This window comes from Grampus griseus, assembly GCF_964374135.1.
Source record: "Grampus griseus genome assembly, chromosome: 15".
In the NCBI taxonomy this organism is placed as follows: domain Eukaryota; kingdom Metazoa; phylum Chordata; class Mammalia; order Artiodactyla; family Delphinidae; genus Grampus; species Grampus griseus.
In genome coordinates, this window is record NC_139009.1 from 35,249,197 (window position 1) to 35,275,855 (window position 26,659).

Below are 26,659 nucleotides of genomic sequence, written 5' to 3' on the forward strand. Positions count from 1 at the left end.
AAAAATCCCCCTTCCTTCTTTGTTTTAGAAGAGAAATTTGGGAAGAAGAATGATAAATTGGTCATGATGTTGGGGAGGAGAAAGGTTGATGTGGCCAGAGTCACAGGACTGGGTTTAAAATAAGAAAGAGTTATCCTGGTTTCCAGAGAAACTTGGGATGGGGATTCCTGCAATCACTGAGAGCTGAACTGTGGACATTATTTTGGTCAATCTGGAAACTTTCTCCATCTCTGGGTGGGAGGAATAGAAGGGAGTAGAGGGTGAGGGCAAGTGTTTTTTTTTTTTTAATAAATTTATTTTATTTATTTATTTTTGGCTGCGTCGGGTCTTCATTGCTGTGCGCGGGCTTTCTCTAGTTGCGGCGAGCAGGGGCTACTCTTCGTTGTGGTGCACGGGCTTCTCATTGCAGTGGCTTCTCTTGCTGTGGGGCACAGGCTCTAGGTGCGCGGACTTCAGTAGTTGTGGCTCGTGGGCTCTAGAGTGCAGGCTCAGTAGTTGTAGCACACAGGCTTAGTTGCTCCACGGCACGTGGGATCTTCCTGGACCAGGGCTCGAACCCGTGTCCACTGCATTGGCAGGCGGATTCTTAACCACTGCGCCACCAGGGAAGTCTCAAGTGTGTTTTGAAGACATTTTTTTTTCCTGTGAAAACATTCTTTTTTGATCCCTCTACTCCACCTGATTGATCTGCTTCCCTTTATTGCAAAACTTCTTAAAAGTTCACTAGTCCCTCTTGAAACCACTACACTTCAGGCTTTTGCCTCCACTACTTAATAAAACCACACTTGCCACTTGTCACCAAAGGCCTCCCCATAACTCAACACAATGGTCAGCTCCTAGCCCTCCTCTCACTAGGCCTATTGGCTGTTTTCAACATGACGGATCATGCTTTTCTCCTTCAAATAATTTCTTCCAGGAAACAACCCTCTCCTGGTTTTTCACCTTAAATATGTCCAAAACTAGACTCTTAATACCTACCACTGAAATTTGTTCTTTCCTCATGCGTATCAGTTAACGCTTAGGCCAAAAATCTTGTAATCATCTTTAACTCTTTTTAATATCCCACAACCAGTCCCTGGGCAATTCCTTCCCAATCTACCTTCAAAATATAACAGAATATAACCTTTGCTCACCACCTCCACTGCTGTCCCCCCGCACCCCGGTTCAAATCATCTGCCTCCCTCCCCTGGGTGATTTCAACAACCTCCAAACCACTTGCTGCTTCTGCTCCCCTCCCCCAACTCAGCGACTGCTCTCAACACACTAGCCCCTGTGAGCTTGTTAACATTAAATCAGATCCCAGGATCCAGACTTGGGTTCTTTCTCTATTATCCTGCTGTCCTCCTCCTTCCAAGAAGGGCATGGTCACTTCTAGATAGGGGGACAAGGAAAGGATTGGGGGAATTAGGACCTGAGTCGAGCCTGAGTAACAAGGAGGATTTGAATGGGTAAGGGGGGACAGTGCACTCTGGGGAATGCCACAGGCAAGGTCCTTAAAGCAGCCAGTCTCCTGATGCATTCAGAGATTGGAGAAGGGCCCAGGGGGGTAGACATCCAACATTCATGTTAGGGAGTGCCTGGAAAGGTTAATCTGCATCAGCTGGTAGAGGGCCTTGAATGCCGCACTCAGGAGTTTGGTCCTTATCCTGCATTTTTCCAGTAGGCTTGGGCAGATGGTGAGTGGGAGCGACTATGAAATTCACTTAGCATAGTTATCTAGCTGCCTGCCAAGTAGACTATTTAGTCCAATTCACAGGCAGAGCTTTGTTGAGCATTGAGAAGTCACTTGCTCCGTATGAATCCAATCACCGCACCTAAAAGAGGGAACACACAGCTGCCTCTGAAAAAGCCTGCCCCACACTCTGACAACTCAATTCATGAATATGCTTTTCCAATGTCTGACACTGCTGCTTAGCAAAGATATTATGGGACAAATCCTTGATTTGACCTTTTGTATCTCTATCCATCCCACTGTGCTAAAAGCAATTACGTGCATCTTGTGTGTGTCTGCTGGAATGGGAAGTCACTTAGCCAGGGTCCTTTTCACACTCCAACTGTCCTCTCGCTCATTCCTTCCCCCTCTCACCACAGCAGCACAGCAGGCCTCCTCCCGCTGCTTGGCAAGCTCTGAAATGGCATTAGGGGAGGTGAGCAGGGATGTAAACAGGTGGAAACAGTTCTGTCATGGTGATTAGCATTCCCTCGACCAGGCATACCTCCAGATGTAAAAACGGGGCTACAAGGGAACAGGGAGGAGAAAGCTGGCAGTGGAGCGGTAGGCAGAGGAGGGCTGACCCCACTGTCAAAGGGCGGCCAACCTTCTACAAAAACTTCCTATGAAACAAAGCAAGCCCAGTGTCAGGGTGGAGGTAATGGTCCCTGTCTAGGGATAGGTAACCCATCAGCCACCTTCTTCACCTGTAGTAGATTTATGTGTGCTAGCGTCTGTGGGATTAAGTGTGTGTGCAAGTATCCACATATGCGGGTGTGAGAATGCACAGTTGTCTGTGGGTGTCTGCATATTGTTGTGTGCTTTCCAACACCTGTGGGAGTGCCTGTGTGTTATCTATGTGTATGTGCTTATAGGTCTGGATGCCCAAGAGAACGCATGCTGGTATCTGTCTATATATGTCTGAGGGCGCATAGCTGGAGCTTGCATGTATGCACGACTGCACGCATGGCACGGTATATTTGTCTGTGTACAGTCTGTGTATGGGGCATTGTTGGCCTGTATGAGAAAAGGGCTGGGTGCGGAAGAGCGCCCCATCCTTCGTTTTGACGGAGCGGCTTGGCACGACCATGGAAACCACTCCAATCCTGGCCAGGAAGAGGAGCCTTATTTTGCTAAATAGCCTAAGGGTCTGGTCCTTCAGGAACTGATACCCTCGACTCAGTTCCCCAATTCCCCCAAACTCGAGCCCTGAATGTGGTTGAAAGACAGACTCAGAGCTAGGGAAGATGTCCAGGAAGACAACAGAGGGAGAGGGTTAAAATGCTGGAGGCAAGACCCTGGAGAAATTGGGAGGAGAAGATCGAGGATCTTTTTTCTGAGTTTTTGTATATAAATAATTTACCTTGGAAAAGTGAGCTGGCCTCTTGGGCAGGAGGTAAATGCAGACAATAAAATAATGGTGAGTAAAGTGATCTGCTCCCAGCCCAGGCTCACCCCTGATTGAGTTGAGGCTAAACTGGAGGAGAGGAAACAAAACTGGCAGGTGGGGGAAGCTCATCAGAGCTGATTTGGACCATCTCTGCTGCCTGGAAGGGCTCTCTGCTCCCAGCCCTAGGTACAATCACCTGATGGTGCCACCATTGACTCTGGAAACTAGGGTAGAAAGGAGATTAGCAATGCCTGCAATCAGAACTATATATTGTTATCCAAAAAGACCTCCTCAACACAGAAGATTTTACTGCAGTTGGCAGTTTCCTGCCACTCCAACTTCCAATCAGCAACGTGTGACCCAGAGTGATCTTATCACCCATTCCAGGCCACCTCTGAGCCACTCAGATTATTCTCAAGGTAGGGAGGGGTTGATGAAACCCCAGGGTCAGGTTGTATGCTTTTAAAATCATCCAAGAGTCTCACTCAGACAGACCTTTTATGATTACTCATTGATTGCTCATGGTATGCAAGTTAAGAATAGAGATAAAAAACAAAATAAAAATTATCCATGAGGATACAACCTGGAAATAACCAACATTTAACGTTTGATGTGTATCTTCCCAGGCTTTTTTTCCCTTCTGTATGTCGCTATATCTATATATATCTACGAGCTGTTTTATAACTTATTTTTTCACTTATTAATATGTCAAATATCATTTCATGTCAATGAAAATCTACACCATCTTTTTGTAAATTTATTTATTTATTTTTATTTTTGGCAGCGTTGCGTCTTCGTTGCTGCAAGCGGACTTTCTCTAATTACGGTGAGCGGGGGCTACTTTTCATTGTGGTGTGTGGGCTTCTCATTGCGGTGGCTTCTCGTTGCAGAACACAGGCTCTAGGTGTGCAGGCTTCAGTAGTTGTGGCATGTGGGTTCAGCAGTTACGACTTGCAGGCTCAGTAGTTGTGGCACATGGGCTTAGTTGCTCTGCAGCATGTGGGATCTTCCCAGACCAGGGCTTGAACCCATGTCCCCTTCATTGGCAGGCAGATTCTTAACCACTGTACCACCAGGGAAGTCCCTACACCATCTTTTTAAATGGCTGCTAAACATCTCATTGCATGGGCATACCATAATTTATTTAACCAATCTTTGTTTTTTAGATATTTAGGTTTTTTTTTTCTTTTTAGTCCAGATTTTAAATTTTGAGATCATGGTGTCCAATGAGTTGTTTTTTTTGTAAAGTCTTTCATTGTCCCTTTGGTGGTGCTGGTAGCAAGGGTGATATTAAAAGTAGAGAGCTTGACCCTAGGGTTTCATCACTCCCTCCCCACCTTGAGAATAATCTGAGGAGGCCCAAAGGTGACCTGGGGTGGGTGATAAAATCATGCAGGTCCCACTCTGGGGACTGGAAGCTGGAGTTGCAGGAAGCTGCTGGTCGTTATGAAATCTAGTGTTTGGAGAGCTTTCTGGAGTGATGTGTGTGTATTATCTGACTGCAGGCACTGCTAACTTTCTCTGGGAAGCTGCCTTTCTGTCCAAGTTCCAGACACAATGGCAGCATCGCTGGGGCCCCTACAGGGGACAACCACTCTCTGCCCTCAGTCCTTCCAGACAGCAGAGAAGGCCAGAACAGGGAGCAGAGACTTCCAGCAGACCTGCTCAACCTCAGCAAAGGGTTTTTTCCTATTCTGCATCACTCACTCTGGTTTTTATTTCTACCTGGATCTCCTAAAAGTTTGTTTTGTCTGCTTCTGCTCCCAAAAAGGAGTTCCTTACAATCAATTCTGTTTAATCAGTTTACTCATTCATTTAGTCCATATACATTTATTGAACACCTATTATGTGCCATTCCATTGTGCGGGCACTTGGGGAGACAAAGATAAGTAAAACACAGTCCTTGGCCTTCAGATATTTCCTGAACAGAAGCAGGAAGCAAAGAGATAAAGCCTGAATCACATCTCTCATTTTCCAGACTCAGGTGAATGCCTCCCTACTCCGTAAACCCTCCCCAGGCAGGGGGCAGGGCTCCCCCATCGTGACTCCCACATCTCAGCCACCACAGCCCTGACCACAGGATGGTCCACAGTTGAGACTGAGAGCCTCTCAAGGCCAGGGGCTGGATTCTACCTACCCGTCTGTGCCCAGTGCCTGACCAGTGCTGGATACGCAGCAGAGAAAATGCTTAGTGAGTATTACATAGGAGAATGCAGTGTGGTCACCACCAACAACCAGCCTTAGCCCCACTGGATCATCATTCCAGTCATTTGCACTGATGACCAGTCCCCTCCACTCCTGCTAAGGATCTCAGCTAAGCTTGGAGGCTCTGAAGCCAGAGTGTGTGGGTTCAAATTCTTTTTTTTTTTTTTTTGCGGTACGCAGGCCTCTCACTGCTGTGGCCTCTCCCGTCGCGGAGCACAGGCCCCGGACACGCAGGCCCAGCAGCCATGGCCCACGGGCCCAGCCGCTCCGCGGCACGCGGGATCCTCCCGGACCGGGGCACGAACCCGTGTCCCCTGCATCGGCAGGCAGACTCTCAACCACTGCGCCAACAGGGAAGCCCTCAAATTCATTTTTTATACTTACGGTGTGATCCTGGGCTAGTCACCTGACAGATCCGTGCCTCAGTGTCCTCATCTATGAAATGAGGGTAAGAATAGGACCTACCTCGTCACCATGCGTGGTGAGGATTATATGGTTAATACTTGTAAAGCACTGAGAGCAGGGGTGGACACATTGTAAGCTCTCAATAACGGCCAGCTGTGACCATTACCATGATTCATGTTTCAGCTAACCTTGCAAAGCTTGGCTTCTTGTGATTAACTCTTTTGATTCTTTCAAAGTAGCTCTGCTCTTTCAGGTTCCTCTCCCCAGAGACCTGGACTGTGCCTCCTGGAAGCTATTAAGCATAGCTATTAAGCATAGTAATGCCCTGCATTACTCTCCTGCATCAGACAAAGTTCTTGGCCTCTCTCAAGCACATGTCTCAGGGATTAAAGGAAGGTCTCTGTCCTCCCACCTTTGTATCAATACAATGGAAATCTGACCATTGGCTCCAAGGTGGCCTTTATAACTTTTCCCAGGATCTTGGAAGCCCCACTCATGCTAATAGGGTGTTGGTGGTCTGCAGCGATGTCTAAGCTTCTGAGGTGGGCACATAAACTCCCAGGCACAGTGGCACATTGTCTCCCATCAAAAGAAAATGACGGGGCTTCCCTGGTGGCGCAGTGGTTGAGAGTCTGCCTGCGGATACAGGGGACACGGGTTCATGCCCCGGTCCAGGAAGATCCCACATGCCGCGGAGCGGCTAGGCCCGTGAGCCATGGCCACTGAGCCTGCGCGTCCGGAGGCTGTGCTCCGCAACGGGAGAGGCCACAACCGTGAGAGGCCCGCGTACTGCAAAAAAAAAAAAAAGAAAATGACGTGTGCTCCAGGTTGTCCATCTAGGCTTGGGAATGGGTTGCATGGAATTATGCACATTCTCAGTCCTTTGTGATTGGTCTACAGTACACTTTTTAGCAGAGGCTTGTCTGGAGTTAGGAAAACTACGTGGGGCTCAAGCAAGGCAATTCCTTGATGTGAAGGAGGTGAAGTCTGTCCCCAGTACACTCATCTGTCCAATCGATGAATTTTTGATTCATTCAACGAATATTCTTTGAATGACTACTATGTACCAGGCAGTGTCTGGTGCTGGGATGGTGCCAAATCCAACATAGAACCTGTGCCCTTGGCGCTCACAGTCAGCTGGGGATACGGGTGGTAAATGATCATATTATACAGTGCATTATGTGCTACGATTCGGGAAGCACGAGGAGCTATGGGGATGCATGGCAGGGGCATCAAACCCACCCTGAGATGAGTAGGGAAGGCTTCCTTAAGGAACCAATGTCTGAACTGAAATTTGAAGGGTGAATAGGAGTTAAGACAGCCAAAGAAGTGAACACAGTATGTCTGAAGGCCAGAAAGCAAAAGAGAGCAGGGCATGATGAAGGGTATGAAGTTGGGTGCCACAGGATTATAGCCTTACAAAGGCAAGAGTGAAGAGAGATAAAGCTGGGGAGGCAGGTAGGGGCCAGATCCTGACTGGTATTCTGAGTCTTGTTGAGGAGCTGGACTGTGTTTCCTGCCCCCAAGCACTTATCCCATGTCCCATTCCTCCTGATTCCCAGGTATGATGTTTGCTGATAAGGCCTGATACCCATGGGAAAGGTGGAGAAAGGGGCTGCATTTTAGAAGAGACCTCAGAGGAGGAATAAAAAATTTTGTCTGAAAGAATGACAGCCAGTGGGATGGACAGCTTGGAAGTGAGGAACCCTGCCTAAATCCTCTTCAAGCTGCAACTTGTAAGTAACTGCTTGCTTCTAAACTCAGGGAACAAGTTCTTTTGTTTCTGTTTTTCATAAGAATCAGGTGGACCAATTTTTGCCCCATGAGGACACATAAGCCTTAATCCTGTGCACAGTGTGAGGAGAGAAGCCAGTGAGCACACAGGAGCAGTTTAAATAGACTTAGTGAGGTGACCTCTGTGACAGGGCCTCAAACAGCAGACAGCACATAGTGGACATTAAATAAATAACTGCTTAACTTGCTGACACCATTTCCACTAAGCATCCTCAGATGTTCACCCTGCCTGAGTGCCAGGCACAGAGTACAGTGAGGGGGCAACGAGCACGTGGTCCAGCCCAGCAACTCAGACGTCTCCACTGTCGGTGCTCACCGCACGCAGTGTAAGTGCACGTGGCGGCGCACAGTGGTACTGAGGCCTGACCAGTGGGTGGCTGAGACAATTAGAGCTTTGGAGCTCTCTTCTGGACAGTTTCCTGGAGGAGATAGGACTTGAGGAGGGCCAGAGAGTATTACCCAGGCAGAGAAGATGGGAGTCAAGGATGGGAAGGTGGCATGGGTTTTGCTAAGAGCTGAGAGCGGGACCAGGATCAGCAAAGGCATGGGCAGAAAAGGCAATCCCAGCCAACCACAGCTAGGTTCTGCAGTCAGCTGGACCGGAGTTTGAACCCTAGCGTCACCTCTTATAAACTGGGTGAAGCTGGATAAATTACTTACATTTTGTGAGTCTCAGTTTTCCTCATCTTTAACACTAATAAGAACTCAACTAACGTGAGGAGCAACATGGCATAAGCCCTACGCTACCGAGGTTAAGAGCAAGGATTTAGGGGTCAGAGAGAACTGGTTTCAGCTCACACTCAGCAAGCTACTATTTATATGGATTTGGGTAAATTAATTACCCTCTCCAAGGCTTACTTTCTTGTTCGTCATGGGGATTGTTGTAGTAGATGTCAAGATGAATGAATGAGGTAATGCAGGTAAAGGATGCAGTGCTTGGCATCTCCAGCATGATTGAGTGCTAATTACTAGGTAATAAGGTGAGAGAAATCCATCTCCAGGAGGAGGGGAGCGTGAAAGCAGTGCATTGCAACTTCTTCCGGGCTGGAGGGTCCAAGCCTAGAGGCTTCCTCCCATCCCTGTTACCCAGTGGCTGGAAGCTGCCTTAAGCAAAGCATACGATCTACCTGGAACTGCTGAGCGCCCCTAGAGCTGCCAAACCAGACATTACCATTATCATATGAACAGCATGGGTGCTACCCATAAGACAGCTGAGTGCTACCATCTGTGTTTCAAAGGACAGGAAGAGAGTAGTCTAACCAATCAGCTACAAAGGGCTGAATGTGACTGCAGATGCATGGGTATGGTGGGCAGTGTTGAGTGAAAAGAGTGGGGAAAGAGGAGGTGACATCAAGATTCATTAAGTTCTATTGACCTGTAGGTGGTGAGAAGTCAATGCTGGTTTCTAGTGGAAAGTTTTATTGTGGATCAAAATCTAAAGAACGAAAGGGTTTAATGTTTTCCAACACAGACAGCTCACTGCTGTGTAGGTTTGGCTATCATTTTGTTTTGCCTCCTGAGGCAAGTTAATTTGCAAGCAGAAACATATTCTTTTCCCTACCTGGAGTTGGATCAGGTCTAGCTAGATTAGAGAGGGTCCGTCCCATGGGAAATGGAACACAGGGAAACCAGGGCCCCGGCCCCAGCCTCTGCCTCCTTCTGCCCTGCACTGCTTTGAAGCATACCCATTCTGGCTGTCTTTATTTCCCTAGCTGCCGTTTCTACCTCCTACTTAAAAAGGATCTCTTTCATTAACATATTTGTTTATGTTTGTTTTTTACCCTAAATTGTTGAGTGCCTTTTAATGTGCTAAGTGTTGCATCAAGTTTTCACACTCTGCTGGGAAAGGCAGACACATACAGGTAACATTTAATGCAGGTGATAATTGTTTTCGTAAGGGAATGAGCAGGTGCCATAGTTGCTTAGAGGAGAGGATGTAATAAACATTTCAAAGTGCAGTGGCAACGCCCACTGCCTCTCTCTGTCCTGAGCCCCTCACTGGAGGGCAGAGCAGGGGTCAATATGGAGAGAATACCCACTCCAGGGGGACCTGGGAGTACTGGTACCCTCAAGCTCGGTGACAAAGCCTGGGCTACATGTTTCCATCAATTGCTTTTTTGCTGTTGTTTTTTGGTTTTGTTTTTTTTGGCCACACCGCACAGTTTACGGGATCTTAGTTCCCTGACCAGGCCCATAGCAGTGAGAGCGCCGTGTCCTAACCACTGGACCACGAGGGAATTCCCTCCATCAGTTGCTTTATCTGCAAATCTTGGCTGTGTGTCTTCTGTGTGCACAACTGCATGCTTGACGTTTTTGTGTCAGGAACTTGGGTAAAGAGATCCTCGTATGGACGGTCTTCAAGGGGTTTATAGTCTAACTGGAGAGTTTAAAAACTAAGATAGCAAACAGATGTGATGGGAAGGCATTTTTTTCTCCTTTCCTTTTGTTCTTGGATTTGGGTGCCTAGCAGGGTGGGCTGACAGAGGATGAGAGACCCTTTTCTAGCACGATTGGGTACAGGCTGCTCACGGCCCAATTTGAGGGAGAGCCATTCACATAGACAGTGGGTGACCCTACAGGAGGAGTCCCGGGCAGTGCAGAAGGTCAAATAATTTTAGAGATTCCATTCCCTGACAGACCACTATGAAGCCCTCTTTCTCTACTTGCCGGGGTCCACGATCCAGTACCCTCTAGAGTGGATCTATTCAATAGAACTTTCTGATGCTGTTCTTTATCTGCGTTGGCCCATACAGAGGTCACTAACCATATGTGCCTAATGAACGTTTGAAATGTTGCTAGTGTGACTGAGGAACTGAATTTTTAATATTATTTAATTTTAATTAATAATCTAAATAGTCCCATGTGGTGTGTGGCTAGCATTGGACAGCACAGCTCTAGCGTGAATCTGTATGGATTGAAGGGTAGATAGCCTAACAAGAACTAAGACCCCGGACATGAGAGCAAAGAGGTAAAAAGACTCATGGGCTGTTGAGGAGGAAGAAGATGTAAGCAGTTCAAGCGTGAAAAAGTTTCCTCTGCCAATCACGAGGGAGCAGACTTTTAAACAGCACTAAGAAAACCAGTGCAAAAAAACTAAGTGGCAGGTCACGTATGTATGATTTCGTTTATATGAAATGTTCAGAATTGGTAAATTCATAGAGTCAAAAAGTAAATTAGTGGTTGTCAGAGGCTGGAAGGAGGAGGGAATAGGGAGTGACTGCTTAATGGGTACAGAGTTTTCCTTAGGGCCATGAAATGCTTTGGAACAAGACAGAGGTGGCGGTGGCACAGCAGCATGTAGTACTGGGTACCACTGAATTTTGCACTTTACTATTTTTATTTTATTTTTTATTTTTTCAGAATTTATTTATTTTTTGGCTGCATTGGGTCTTCATTGCTGTGCGCGGGCTTTCTCTAGTTGCGGCGAGTGGGGGCTACTCTTCATTGCGGTGCGTGGGCTTCTCATTGCAGTGTCTTCTCTTGCTGCAGAGCATGGGCTCTAGGTGCGCAGGTTCCAGTAGTTGTGTCTCACAGGCTCAGTAGTCATGGCTCACGGGCTCTATAGCGCAGGCTCAGTAGTTGTGGCACCCAGGCTTAGTTGCTCTGCAGCATGTGGCATCTTCCCCGGACCAGGGTTCGAACCCATGTCCCCTGTATTGGCAGGCAGATTCTTAACCACTGTGCCACCAGGGAAGCCCAATTTTGCACTTTAAAATGACTAATTTTATGTCATGTAAATTTTGCCTCAACTTAAAAAAAAAAACCAATTAGGTGGCAGGGCGTGGGAAGGTTGAAGGTTATTACTGAGAAAAACAGGTGAATGCTCCTACATCGCTAACTTTCCTTGTGGTCTCGAAAGAGATGATGTATGGTGAACACCCAAAGTAAAGGACTTTTATACATTCTTCAGGATTCTGTGTGAATGTGTGTGTGACCACCAACATGTAAGATCATTTAGAGCCTAGGCTATCCTACGTCTTCCTATCCAGGACAGAGGTGTATGCTGGCATGGTCAAGGAGTATAGTTAGCAATGACCAAGGACTAGACTATGAAGGGGAAATGATATCAATATGGCTTGAAAGAATACAACCTCAGTCATTTGTCTGCTCTGATTTGGTCATTTGGGTTTTGTTAGTTTCTATAGATTTGAGGGCTTGAAAGGACCCAAAGAGATCATTTGGCCATTCCTCTTCCCTTGGACAGTACCACTCTCAAGTGAAGGTGACCAGATGGCCCAGACTGGCAGTTATAGAAGTACTAGTAGTAGTAATGACTTCTATTTATTGAGGGCTTACTCTGTGTGCAAGCACTGTGCTAAGCACATCACACATATTTTTGTGTTTAAATCTCTCCACAAGTACGTACTTCACAGGTGAGAAAGCCAGTCCAAGACACTCATTCAAACCAGAAAGCATCAGAGCCAGGATTCAAATCCACAAATCTCTGACCCCAAAGGCTATGCTCATAACTGCTACTCTACATTGCTTCTGATGTACTGTATTTATTTCATTATGTTTCCTGGGTAAACGTGACATCCTAAATGGGAAAAAGAAATCATCCCTTGGCCATGCCTTATACATTTCCTCTGCCATAACTTTGTTTGATTCTCCTCTTTGTCTCTCAGATTCCACTCACCCTTCAAAGGCCAGCTCAAGCCCACAGTCTCCGTGACGCCTTCCCATTGTCATTTTAGATCAGAATGGTCCCTCCCACCTCTAGATTCCTGTGGCACTCTTTCTTTAGTTTCTTTGATAGATTATATTTTAAGTGTTAAACTATAATAAATTTTACTGTACAGTTCAATAAATTTTTGTGTATTACCTGTATGGCCATCAGATCAAGATATCAAAGGTTTCTGACACTCAGAAGATTCCCTTGTGCCTTTTACCAGTCCACAATCCTCATTAGACTTCTATTACCATCTGTTAATTTGTCTGTTCTTAAAATTTATATAAATGGATAATACAGTATGTAGTTTTGTATCTGGCTTCTTCGCCCTGTGATATTTGTCTATGATACTCCTCTATGTTGTCATTTAACAGCATTTTATTATTTTTATTGCAATGTAGTATTCCTTTGTATGAACGTACCACAATTTATTTATCCATTTTCCTGTGGATGAATGTTGGGTTTGCGATGGTTAGTTTTATGTGTGAACTTGGCTAGGCTATAGTACGCAGTTATTTAATCAAACACTAATCTAGGTGTTACTGTAAAGGTAATGTGCGCATGTCGTAACATCTACAATCAGTTGATTTAAGTAAAGGAGATTGCCCTTGATAATGTGGGAAAGGCCTTACCCAATCAGCTGAAGCCCTAAAGAGCAAAAACTGAAGTTTCCCAGAAAAAAAGTTCTGCCTAAAGACTGCAGTGTTGGGAATTCCCTGGTGCGTGCCTCAGCCAAAAAAAAAAGACTGCAGTGTTGACTCCTGCCTGAGTTTCCAACCTGCTGACCTGCCCTACAGATTTCGGACATGTCAGCCTCCACAGTTGCATTATCCAATTTCTTGAAATAAATTTCTTAATATATGTATGTATATGTCCTATTGGTTGTTTCTCTGGAGAACTCTGGCTAATACAGGGTTGTTTCCAGATTTTGGAGATTATGTATTCATAATATATATGCATATTCTTATATATGTCTTTTGGTGGACATATACACTAATTTCTCTTGGTTATATCCCTAGAAGATAAATTGCTGAATCATAGAGCTTCTTTTCCGAATCACACACATGATTATTACTGACTGCCTGGAATAATCGGTTACATATAAGGTAAATTGGTTAGGGCTAAAAGGGACTGTAGAATTTGTTTTGTCCATATTCTTTACTTTCCATGGGAGAAAAGTGAGGTCTAGAGAACAGTTATCTGCCCATGGTGATAGAATTAGTTAGGTACATATTTAATTATTGCTGGTAGAATATTTTGGGCTGCAAAGAACAAAAAACTGAATTCAAATTAGTTTAAACAAGAAGGAAATGTATTACTTCATACAAGAAAAAATTCACTGGTGTGGGAGCTTCAGGACTGGTTAATTCAGCAGCTCAACAATATCATCAAAGATCCAAATTCTTTTCACTGTCCTGTCATCCTCAGGGTATTGGCTCTGACATCAGGCTGGTCCTTGCGTAGTCAAAAATTGAGTACAGAAGTTCCAGGCATCAGGCACATCAATGTCCAAAGGAAGAAGAGTTTGTCTCTTCTTTTTGTCTCTTTTGGAAGCAAAGAATCTTTCTCTGAAATCCTCCAGCACATTTACCCCCATATCTCTTGGTCAGAACTGGGTCAGATAGTTACCCTCATGTCAATTACTGTCAAGGGGAATGAGAACCTCATGACTGAGTTAAATCAATCAAGATTTATTCCTGGATCAAGGATAGAGTCTTTCCTTCTGGACTCATATGGAAAAGAGGTGGATATTTGGACGCAACTGGGGTTCTGCCAGCAATGGAAGAAGGGAGGATGGATATTGTGTAGTGTATCCTACATTAGTGTGCCCAGGTAGCTTAAAACCAACTTGAGGACAGGAACAGTTTTGCACTTTCTTGACTCCTCCACAATACCCATGAAGATAGTCAGGGGCCTCTAAGGATTTCTCTGCTAGTAGAGGACAGATTATTTCATTTTATTTTATTTTAAATTCATGTCCCGTTTTACATATATAGAGTAAATAAATGTATATTCACTCAATCCTTAAAGGTTCTGAGTGTAGTTTTCATTTTTCTTGTATTTGGGATTTACTGGGTTTCTTGGACTGGTGGGCTTGTAGTTTTTATCAAATTGGAAATTTTTCAGCCATCATTCCTTCAAGTAGGTTTTTCGTCCTCCCCCCTTTCAGGGACTGCAATTATACATATATTAGGCTTCTCAAAGTTGTCCCAAGGTTCACTGATGCTCTTTTTATGTATTTATTTTTATTTTTTTCTCTATATATTTCTATATATATTTTTCATTTTTTGACTATATCTTCAAGTTCAGTAATATTTCTTCTGTAATGTCTAATAATCTGCTGTTATTCCCATCCAGTTTATTTTTCATAACAGATGGCACAGCTAGAAGTTTGATTTGGATTTTTAAAAATATCTTCTGTTTCTTCCCTTAATTTTTTGAATATGCGGAATACAATTACAGTAACTGTTTCAAGGTCCTTCACTGCTAACTCTAATATCTGCGTCAGTCTGGATCAGTTTTGATTGATTATTTTCCTTTTTATGAGTCATGTTTTTTGGCTTCTCTGTGTGCCTGGAAATCTTTGATTGGGTCCTAGACATTGTGAATTTTACCTTGTTGCCTGCTGGATATTTTTGTATTCCTCCACCCAGTAATGCCAAGCCATCATCTAAGGCTTTTCTCATTGTCTAGAGGTTTATGTTTATCTTATTTTTGGTAATTTTGCTGGGAATATACCTTGGAAATCACAGTAGTTTGTCACTCAAGTATCTGTATAAAATCAGCAGTGCTTATTGCTCTAACAACTTGTAAGGGATGAAAAAAATTTTTTTTCATCCTACCCTTCTAGGTTCTTGGCTGGGGCTCTGAAACAAAAGACATTTTAACAAGATAAAAGCATAGACATTTATTTAATATAAATTTACATGACATAAGAGTTTTCATAAGGAAAAAAAGACCCAAAGAATGGTGAAACCTGAGCATTTTTAGGCTAGGTCTGATGAAAAGTGGAAAGTTGTGGAAAAATGTGATGGGACAAAAGGGTGTGAGCTAAGAGTAGTAAACTATGGGAAACTTAGCAAGTCCTGTTCATTTAGATTTTTCTCTGTGTCCCTCTGTCTTTGGATATAAAAATGCCCCTTACCATGTTTTGGGGTAGTGTGTCCTGAACCCCATCAAACTCATTTCATCAGACTCAAAGAAAATTCAGATGCTCATAGATTCCTTGTTGATTGGAGAGTGTGTGTTGCTGTCCCTCTACAGAGAATTATGATTGTTTTCTGCCCTCATAGGTAAAATGTGTTCCCAGCTTTGGGAGAGCAAGGAGCAAGGAGCCACGGCTTCAAGTTGCCCCTAAAGACTCTTCTCATTCTGGGCCTACACTGTGCTTCCCCTGGTGGGCTGTGAAGCTTTCTTCCTTTAGGGCAGCAAGACAAGTTGAATGAGGGTGGAGGAGAAATAGATCGTTCCTGAAATCAGACTTCCTTGTCACGCAGCAACTGCTGTCAGGCCTAGGAGAGAAGAACATCTCAAAATTCATCTGCAGAAAGGGAAAAAGGAAAGTCCACTCACATTGGGGAAAATGCCACAGTTAATCACTGACCAACAAAAGCTCTGCCTGAGTTAGGAGTGCAAAACTAGACCCTTTGGCTTTACCATTGACTGAAATCTCTGTAGTCTGATCTCTTAGTAAACACACACACACACACACACACACCCCTTCTGACCCTGGTCCTCCCCCTTACATCAAGGGGAGGGGTGATTGCATCATGGTTCTCCCTGGCACACACAGCACACCAAGTGTTTGCCTATAGTCAGCCAACATGAAGTCACTGAAACCCTATGCCCACTAGATGCAATCAGTGCTTTGTTATTTGTTGCTCACGTGGTTTCTATCCTGACTGCTCTGCATAGTTTGCATCCTGAGATGAATTTAAAAGGACTGAAAAACCTTTTGTTGCCTGGAAAACTGTTTGGGGGGTAGGAACTGAAATCCCAAGTCAATGAACCCCCTGGAAGGGACGCTGAGGTGAATACTAGATGTCTCCCATGGGCCAGGGAGACCTCAATTATCCTCCTCTTTGATGGCAGGCTGAGGAGGGGGTGTTGTCTATATTCTATTCAATTGGCAAAAGCAGCCCGTCTGGTCACTGGCTCCCAATAATGGTCCCAACTCCACTTTCCTTCCAGCCATCAGGAATGACACGTGGAACATAAAACACAGAGCAGCAGGGCTGACTGCAAGTGGACGAGGGGGGGTTGCTGCCTACAGGGTGTGGTTTCAGAGGTTCAGCCTGTTGGCTATTGCCTCAGTTTTACTCTTGGGGCCTCCTTCCTCTAGTTTAAGGCTCTGAATCTTGTGTGTGTGTGTGTGTGTGTGTGTGTGTGTGTGTGTGTGTGTGTGTGTGTGTGTGTGTGTGTGTGTGTGTGTATCAGTGGGAACATTAGCTTAAGAATCCCAATTCTCAAATTTTTGTTTCTCACACATTTTCCTCACTTTGGATGACAAAAACTTACTTCTATCAGAGAACCCAGTTTTGTTTTATTTAACAAACAAAATAACTTCCGGGGAGTAGGCAAAGAAATAAGGCCAACACTACTGAAAATCTGTCTCAAGTAGATAAGGCATTCATAGCAGTATTTTACATAGTAAGGTAAGATATTCCTGAGGCCAGGGATCCTATACAATATTTAGAAGACTGTTGCCACTTCTTTATGCCCTAGAACGTTACCATGCTCTTGTTCTCTGTGTCTCATTTCATCAATCAGGACTTTTGTTCTGCTCCTAAAAATCGATATTTTTATGACGAAAAATATATTAAAATAACTTAAAATAATCTTAAACTCTATTTCGAAAAACATTTTCTGAAAGTACCGTTTTTATACCACAGATTTGATTAAAAGTGAGTAGATATTTCAGAAAAGGATCAACAAGCCCTATTTCATTTATTAGCCAAATAAACACAGATTTTAGTAGGTTTAAAATATTCATTCATTCAACAGTATTTACTGAGAACCAGTGTGAATAATAGTAGCATGCATTTCATTTGTGTCATTGCTTTATGTCTTTCATTAAGTAATGATAATTTTTGTAACTTTAGTAACAAGTATGTTTCCAGTATCGTACTTCCTCCCTTGCAATAGAGATTTGGTGAACTTATTAAAAGTTTATCCCTGGATGACATTAAAAAGAAAATGAAAGCAGCCGTATAAGCTGAACTCACCTCATATAGCAACTTGAAGTGGCCTCAGCTATTAATGGTACATCATCATATCCCCACGGACTGTGACAAAGAGGTCCAGACAATTACCAACACAACTTCTTCTCTCTCACAAAAGAAGTATGCAAATAAGATCAGGTGCACTCATTTCCGTGGGAACATTGAGCCGACTTAGAATTATTAGTAAAGTGCCTCAAACTTCAGCATTCTATTATTGGTCACAAGTTAATTTCCACATACCTCACACTCTAGTGGGAATAGCCGTGTTGGCTAGGAACCAGTCATCAACACCTCAGTGTGAATGAAGATCTGAGAGGAGATTCTAAGAGATGAAGTGAGGTAGAGAGGAGCAGAGAACAGTGGGTACTTGGAGTGGGGAGGGGGCACCCTGGGGGGAAAATGTCTCTAACTTTCTAGTTTTGCACAGAAACCCTGGTCTCTGGAATAACCTCCCTAGGTCCTAGTCCTACTTTCTCCAAAATCATACAAACTTAGTTCCTTACAATTACGATTCCTATTTTATTTCTACTAATTGCTATGATTACCACTACTAATTACCATGACAGAAAAGGGAAGTCTGCTCCTTTGAGAGCTTTTATATATTGACACTCATTAGAGTGACCATTTCTGGTTAAGTTTTTAAATGCTTTAAAATGGCTGCAGTGAGGTTGGGAGTAAATATTGTTACTATAGTTTTAACATATAAATAAATAAAAATAATAATTCCATTAGTTACAAGAGTTAGAATATGCCATAGAAGAATTGGCAATAGCTTTTACTACTATAAGTATATAGTATATATACTTGAAATTTAAAAAAAATTTCATAAAGATGATGTATTTCAAATCTGTGTGAAAAGGATAGATTATTCAATAAATGAGGTACCTATTTGAAAAGAAAATAAAGGTGAATCTCCATCTCACCTCTTATATAAAATACATTTTAAAAGATCTACAATTAGAAATAAAATAAAGGAATCCATTAAAATTCCAAAAGATAAACTGAGTGTGTATTTTTATAATCTTGGAGTAAGGAAGATCTTTTTAAATAGAAACCCTCAGGAAAAGATTGTCAGTTGGGGCTTTTTTTAAGTCAAAATATCCCCACAGGGGAGAAAAAGTCTCTTTATTCCACAGAAACAAGGATGAAACAATAAGATGAAATACACATACAGCATTTACGTACAGTGACTGTAATGTTTTATGTATTAGAACAAATAGTCCTATTTAAAAAAAAATGGGCAAGGACTTGAACACAACTGTCCCCGAACTGTTGAGCGCAGTAAGATGCTAGACGAAGACACTTTCGAGGTCACCAGCCCAATGCCCCATTTTACACAGGAGGGAACAGGCTCAGAGAGGTTCAGTGACATGCCTCATGTCATCCAACCCGTTAGTACAGAATTAATTCCACTTTACCTTGACAACCATCTATAGAGGTCTTTATACATCAAATGTAAACAAAAGAAGATCAAGTTGCGGCCCTCCCCATTCAGACCTGCATGTGTGGCCCCTGGGAAATCATCACCGAGAGCACTGGAGAAGCAAAGGGACATCCCAAGGCTCCATTTGCACTCTTGGCTGCAGAATTCCAGGGACCCAGCTCATCTAGTTTGGCTGCTCTTACAGCAGCCTTCAGAAGCTTGGGAAGTGAGGCACTGAGTTAAAAAGACATTCCAGGTCAGCCCCCATTTGTTTGGATGACAACCTCCAGCCCAGATCCGTTAAAGGTCACTGCCTGCAGGGCCAGGCCTTGCCAACAATGGATGCAAAGATCAGACCTGCCATCCAGGAGTGGACGATGATACAATCTGAATGGGAACCAAGAGGAGGGCAAAGAAAGCAAACTGTGTACAAGCCTAGTGGCTTCCGTTCTCACCCAGGCCAAGGGTTCCCTCAGTCTAGCCTGCCCACAACTGAAGGCATGGGAAATAAGTATTATAAGGGAAATAGGTAGTATACCGATAGATTAAACGTTTCTAATGGCCTTGTATTTGTTATTGAAACAAATGTATGTATAAAAAACATAACTGGAAAATCACAATCATGATTTCATTTTATGTTTTTTAAGGATGAGCCTGCAGTAAATATTTGTGTAAAAAAATGACTTCAGAACAATAGTAAGCAATTAATGGTGCAGGTATTATTTGAATATGGCAGAAATTCTGAATGTGATATGTAAATGACTTAAGTTTGAGAAACACTGATATACTCCATTTTTAATAATTTTTTTTTACCAGCCCTGGAAAGAAATACATTTTACAAAGACTGCCAACCCATACATACATCCATTTATGCAGCTGTAACAAAGATTTTGAGACATGATATTTAACTCTATTTGTGCGATAGACTCTGGACCCTAGATTCATCTTAGACTCCCATTTCCTTTCTCTTTCCCTTTCTCTTTATGTTTAATTGCCTTGAAGTCCTTCCTGTCAGTTCTGCTTCTAAAGGCTCTTTCTTCATCCCCTTTTCCCATCTTCAGTGCGTTATTCCTGGTCAATGTCCTCATCACCTTTCACCTGGACTATATCCTAACTTATCTCCTTCCCTCCAATCCAATTTTTCTCCTTCAATCCACCCTCCACACTGCTGCCAAAAAGGTTTTTCAAAAATTCTGATCTAACCCTGTTGTGCCAGCGTGCAGGATTAAAAGTCCAAGCTACTCAGTAAGGCTAATTTAAAGGCACCTGGTTGGTGGCTCCTGCTGACCTTCCAAATCACAATACTGGCAAAATCAGGACTAGAAACCCAGGTTCTTCTCGACCTATTATGCTGCCTCCTCCAAGAACCTCTCCTTGTTGTTTTCATTCCACAGGTGATACTTGCATGGGTAAGTCCTTGCCGTTCTGGCACAGGGAGTTTTAAGGAAAGCCTGTCATGAGGCAGAACAACATAATGTCACAAGTAGACAAGACACGCACAAGGGTACTGTGTCCCTTGTGCGTTATGAACACTGAATGTCATAGTGTAAGGCATAAAAGGAGATAGGGATAGAAGTGAATAAAAAGGAATTGAAGTGTCTATTAGGCAATATTGAATTCATGTTGGAAACCACCAATACTGCATAAGGATTATCTTGGCCATCCTCACTTTGCAGTTCTCTCACAAGAAGCAGGTGTCTCCAGTGAGCAGACAATGACTCACTGGTTAAATTCTGGTGTGGATCAGTTTAGGAGAGTAGAGTTTATCCCCCTCCCCTCCTCCCACAGGTGATGTTGGACTTGCCTTACCCAATGGAATATTAGCTGACAGGACACAAACAGAGGCTCAAACGTGTTTGTCTATTCTGACTTGGCCTCTTGAACTGACCACCCTATGCCAGGAGAAGAGCATGCCTCAGATAGCCATTCGCCTTCCATCCTGGGTCTGGAAATGGAAATAAGAGGAGCAGACCTGTGTCAGACCATAAGCCTGGAGTCTAGCCTAGCTCAGCCAGCCCAGGTGAGCCCAGTTGGGATCAGACGAAGGCTGCCTTGCAGACCTATTCACAAGAAAAATAAATGTACGTTGTCCTCAGCTACTGAGATTTTGAGGTGGTTTTACAACGCAGCAAAAACCAACTAGTCCAAAAGTAAGGCGGTTTTTGTTTTCATCAAATTAAAAATCAACTCTTTGTTTTCCTTTTGTGGATCAACTACAGGAAGAAAGTAATAAGGACGCGGCTGACCTTTTCCTAGCCCCCAGCACATTTCTAGGGCATCTCCCAGCATGCCGGTTGCATAATGCGAAAGCTCCGCAGCCTCATTCTCACATTAGCCTGACGAGAAAGTAAATTAGGACTGTTACACTCCTCACTCCCTCCCCCACTCAAGTCACGGTGACGCTCAAAATAAAACAGAAAATCCAGTGACCCTTTGTTTTTAGAATATCCACGCCACTGTTTCTCCTTTCAGAAACTGGGGATTGCTTTTATCAAGGGTCTCCGGCGTTGGAGATCCCATCCCCACGTAGTTCTAACCATAATTTTTTCTAGCGAGAGTTCATGATGCCCGAGTCCTTTTATAAAAGGAATGTTCCCAGGAGGAAGCCAGCAGGGTCAACGCCACAATGTCTTATGGCCTGGATTACACAGACCTCGTTTTCCTCTAGCTGAGGTCACGGTGCAGCTTCTTTCCTATCTTTTTAGGCCTCTCTGTGTTTTCCTTCCCCTGCCCGCGTCTCTACAGCTCGCTCCCGTTTTCACCGGTTCCTTCCACCGGCTGAGGACCACTTTCCCGCAGCACGGAGCCTCCGCGCCATTGAGGACGCTGTCCTCCAGGTGGCAGTAGAGAGCTACTCCCTGCCCAGCCGCTTACGTCACCTTGTTTACCCGGCTCCGGGTCATTTTTAGATCTAAGATCACAGGATGTTAATTGGGCCAATGATTTCCCATTCATTTTGGCAAAAGGCCCTTCTTGTGGGCGTCGGGACAAGGATGATGTCCTTCTTGACAGTGAGATTTTGCTGCGGGGAGTATTTATTTGCAAAAACTTGGAATTTCATCCTTAGGAGATGGGAAAGCAGCACGTTGGTCTGTGGTATGGACTTGTTTTGGGGTCACTGTAGTTTTGGAGCCGAACCAGGGTGGCGTTAACTAGGGACAGAGGGGAGTCATCGCCAAAGCCAGCTGAGAGCCTTCAGGCAGAGTCTGCCTTTTTACTTCCCCTTCCTCCTTGTAAAATAACTACTCAGCAGGAAAGCATTTGGACTTTGGAACTTGGAGAAATAAGGAAAACGGCTGATTTGGTCAATTTGTGTCCTGATACATTGTGGGGAGACGCCTTGAAGCTCAGGGACTGGGAGGCTCCTATTTCAGTTGCCTTCACCCAGAAATTGGATCTGAATATCTCATTGTTATAAATCACAAGTTTCATGGGCTGGAGCTTTTCATCCTAACAACAACAAGCATCACTTATTACTCCTTATTTATTACTTCTACGCTACCCAGCTACTGGTGAGGAATGGTGAGGCACAGAGGAGCTGAATGGCCTAGCTCATGTCCAAGTTCTGTGTATGTTTTGCAAAAGTAAGACCTTCAGAAGCCCTGGGATCTCTGCTCTTTCCGTACCAGCTTTGGTGGGTAGGGGACGGAAGGAGCTGGGAGTTTGTCTGTGACTGTACAAGAGGTAAAATAAATGAATAGAATTCCTTAATCCCTTACAAGAAGAGAGTAGATGCATCTTATGCTAAGGGAAAGAAAGAAAATCTATAGAGTAATGTAAAAAATAAACGGGCCTCCAAGTTTCTTAAGTACCTGTTTTCCCCAACCACCTCCTATCTCACTCATCCTTTTACACACTCCTGCTGCTGCTGCTGCCCATGAAAACCAACTACCAGAGAGGGCAAAGTCCCTCTCCCTCAAGCAGTGTGCAATCCAGCAGAGTAATCACGCTGGCCTGGAGAAATAGATAGTTTTCATGCAGCCAGGAAGGGAAGGAAAATTCAATTCGGTTCCATTCAACAACCATTTCTTGAGCTCCTAATCTGTGTCAACTACTCAGACAGGCTATATAGGTTATAAAGACATGAAAAAATATGGTTCCTGCCACTGTGGAACTTCAAGTCTAGTAGAGTTTATAGTCATAGGGAGTTTTTTGTTCCGGTTTGAAAGCGCATAATGAAAGAAGAATTGAAAGAGACAGAACAATAGAAAGGGAGAATGCCAGGTAAATGGCTTGGAAAAACATTCCTCCGCTTTGGCGTCTACTTGCGGGTGGTGCTGGGGACAGGGCCTGGCAACAAAGGCAGAGATGCTCGGTGGAGAACGGGAGCCCCCCACTCCAGCCACTTGGAGGTTCTAAGGAGGCCGAGAGAGGGAGAAGCGGGAAGCTGCTTGCTCAGGGTCAAACAGGGCATCTAAGGTCAGGGATTTGGAGCCAGTCAACAAGAATCACGTAAACCTCCCGGTATACATCCAGGGCAAGCATTTAGATCCAGCTTCAGTTTCTCACACTTGTGGATAGGAAGAAATCTGTGACTGGGAAGACATAAGTGGCCCCAGGTCCACTTATCACAAGTAAAATCACCTTTTTAAATGCCTTTTGTTAAGAATTTGGTGATAATTCAGATCCATCTTAATCACAGGCAGGAGCAAATGAAGAGGAAGCAAACAATGAAAATTTTAAATTTTTTACAGTTATATAAAAATGTTAAAAGATTTTTAAAAACTTTTTGTTTATAAAACAAATACAGACAACAGCATAAAACAAACGTACAACTTAATACATTATAGGGCAAATGCCCTAGTAACCTTCTAACAATTCAGGAATGGAGACAGAATCATGTCAGGAAGAACTTTTGTTTTTAAGATTTTGTATGCATTTTAATTAATTTATTTTAATGTTTATTTTACATTGGAGTATAGTGGATTTACAATGTTGTGTTAGTTTCAGGTATACAGCAAAATGATTCAGTTATAAATATACATATATCCATTCTTTTTCAGATTCCTTTCCCATATAGGAAGCAAGAACTTTGTAAGCTACGGTAACTGCTGCAGCTTCCAAGGAACAAGTGGACGTGTCACTTGCAGGATGTTCTGAGACCTCCAAGGAAGAAAAGGGCCCTTCCATCATCAATCAAGCAATATTTATGGAGTGTATATAATAATGCCACATACCAAGTATAGGATCGCATCCCGACACATTTACCTGAAGGAGGTGAGAGAAGAAAGAAACCAGCATTTAGTGAGTGCCTACTGTATGCTAAGTGCTTTACCTATATTACCTCTAAAAGAGATGAACTAAGCGTTAACCCTCACTACAAGTCTGTGAGGCTGGTGTTATCCCCCCTTTACGGTTGAGGATACTGATGCCTGGAGAGGTGAAGTAACTTGCTCACGGTCACACGGTAAGTAACAGGCAGCTGGCACTTGAACCCACGCAGCCTGGCTCCAGAGCCATTCTCTTTACCATCTCTCTACATAGTATGCTAGAAACTTCTGTTTGCCCTCTTAGGTCACTCTCCACCATTCTCCACCCTGCTCTGTGCTGCAAACCATATCAATGGGCTCCCTTACCCTTAGGCTTCTAGTTGGGTTTACCAGTGGGTATCTCAGGCAGGAGGGCAGAGGGAGGGGGAAGCACCTGTAGGAGGGCTGTGTCCCTTGACGCATGGCCAGAGCTCTTATCAGGTGGCTCTAAGCACACAGGGCACTCTCTCCAGGTTCTGGTGACCGCATCTCCGCTCCCCACTTCAGGCCTAGGGGTGGTCAAGTAGCTGTTACTTATTGCGCTACCTCTGTGGTTTCCCTACATCCTGCCCACACCTTTGTAAATAGCCCCTTTATTCAACACTCTCCTCAAATTACCCAATTTGAGTTGCCATCTGTTTCCTGCCCAGGTCTGGCCTGATATAAATAGGAAGTCAGGAAAGCAGCAGCTCAGAGGCCCCTGTCCTTTTGTGGGCAGCATTCCTCATGGGTATAGGACAGTTGCAGGTGAATCAAGACCTGTCATTTGAAAGGCTTCAGAATGTTTGTGTGTGTGTGTGTGTGTGTGTGTGTGTGTGTGGCCCTGCAGAGGGAGATTACCCCCAAAACTATGGGCTTCCTGAGTCAAGACAGACCATAAGCAGTTCTGTTGGTTTAAGGAATACTAGGCCTTCTGGCAGAAGAGCTAAAGGGAGGAAGCAGAATGTGTGGGGAAGATAAGGAGAGGGGCTCCCATTGCTGTACTGCCTGGGTTCAAGTCCCAGCTCCTCCCCTTACCACGTGTATGACCTCTGGCAGGTCATTTAACATTTCCATGCCTCAGTTTCCCCATCTATAAGGTGTGTTCGTAACGGTAAATTACTCGATAAATGTAATGTCTGGCCCACATTAAAGGTTATATTGTTGAGGGAGCTCAGGAATGAATTTTTTGACCTTTGAGAAATTCAGGTCAGATTCATCTTCCCCAGCCCTTGGGAATGATGCAGTGGGAAATCAGGAAGCGAACTGTGTGAAGCAGATTGCCATAGCTGGGATCCTGGGAGAAGTATGGAATCCCAAAGGAGACTCAGAGCATGGAACCCTTCCAATCAGTACCTCTTGGCTCTGTCCTGGATAAGACTGCTACTTAAGAGCACACAGAGCAGATGTCCATCAGAAGACCAGAGCAAATAAAGTTACTAGAAAGATCTCACACTAAGAGAATGAAGAACCTTCTTCTTCTCCCCTTCCCAAAAGCTTCCCTTCTGTAAATATCCCTTCGCTCTCCTGCACTGTCAATTTCTCTGTCTCTAAAGGACTGTTCCCATAGGTATATAGATGCTCTAATATCTCCTATCTGAAACTCTCCTCTGATTTCATATCCGATTCCATTTCTCTGATTCCATTCACAGCAAAAGTTCAAAGAGCTGTCTGTAGATACTTCTTCCCCTCCTATTCTCTCTTCGGCACAATCCATTGGCATTGCACTCCCTACCGCTCCCCCAAACCTCTCTTCCCATGGTCATCCAGTAAGCTCCACATTGCTTCAGCTAATGGTCAGCTTACCATCGTCCTTGGCTCTCAGCCGCATTTGGCCCCGTGGGATGACGCTCTTCATGTCGACATATCTTCCTGCCTCGGCTTCCGTGGGTCTCTCCTGGATCTCCGCCTTCCACTCCAAGTTCGTTAGCGTGCAGTGGCAGCAAGCTTGCTACCCGAGAGCTCTCGGGGTGTATGGTGTGCAGAGATTAGCTCATTTATCGGTTCGTCACAGTGCCTCAGGAAATGTGAAGAAACTTCCGTCTTCAGTAACCATTAGATGCACGAGGCTGATGGGAGTTGGAGAAAAGATGGGGAGCCAAGGGGAAACACTGGAGTCAGTGCAAGAATGACCTCTAGTCTGTCTGACCTCGCAGCCCTGGGAGCTCCCAGCAGTCAGATGCTGACATTCGTCTCTGCATTTGTATGGTCCACTGGCCCTTATTATTCCTGTTTTACAAGGGAAGGAAGGAATGGGATTTATTCATGTTTTTTTTTTTTTTTGCGGTACGCGGGCCTCTCACTGTTGTGGCCTCTCCCGTTGTGGAGCACAGGCTCCAGACGCGGAGGCTCAGCGGCCATGGCTCACGGGCCCAGCCGCTCTGCGGCATGTGGGATCTTCCCGAACCGGGGCACGAACCCGTGTTCCCTGCATTGGCAGGCGGACTCTCAACCACTGCGCCACCAGGGAAGCCCTATTCATCTTCTTGGACATGGACATATAAGGAGAGGCAGTGCCCGGATAGGATCCTGGGCAGAAGAAACCCCCACCCTTCCCCATCCATGTCCTGCAGTGTCTCCAGAAAATTAAATCCAGTCTACAACACTTTCCA

The 26,659-nt window shown here is 44.4% G+C and overlaps 1 long non-coding RNA gene across 1 annotated transcript; it reads right to left on the minus strand.

Moving 5' to 3' along the window:
- Nucleotides 1–23,680: 23,680 nt before the first annotated feature.
- On the minus strand, nt 23,681–26,081 carry LOC309833481. Its single transcript, XR_014297772.1, has 3 exons — nt 25,854–26,081; nt 24,463–24,577; nt 23,681–24,027 (listed from the first exon to the last, which is right to left on the minus strand). It is a non-coding gene; the product is annotated as an uncharacterized lncRNA (long non-coding RNA).
- Between the last annotated feature and the right edge of the window lie 578 nt (nt 26,082–26,659).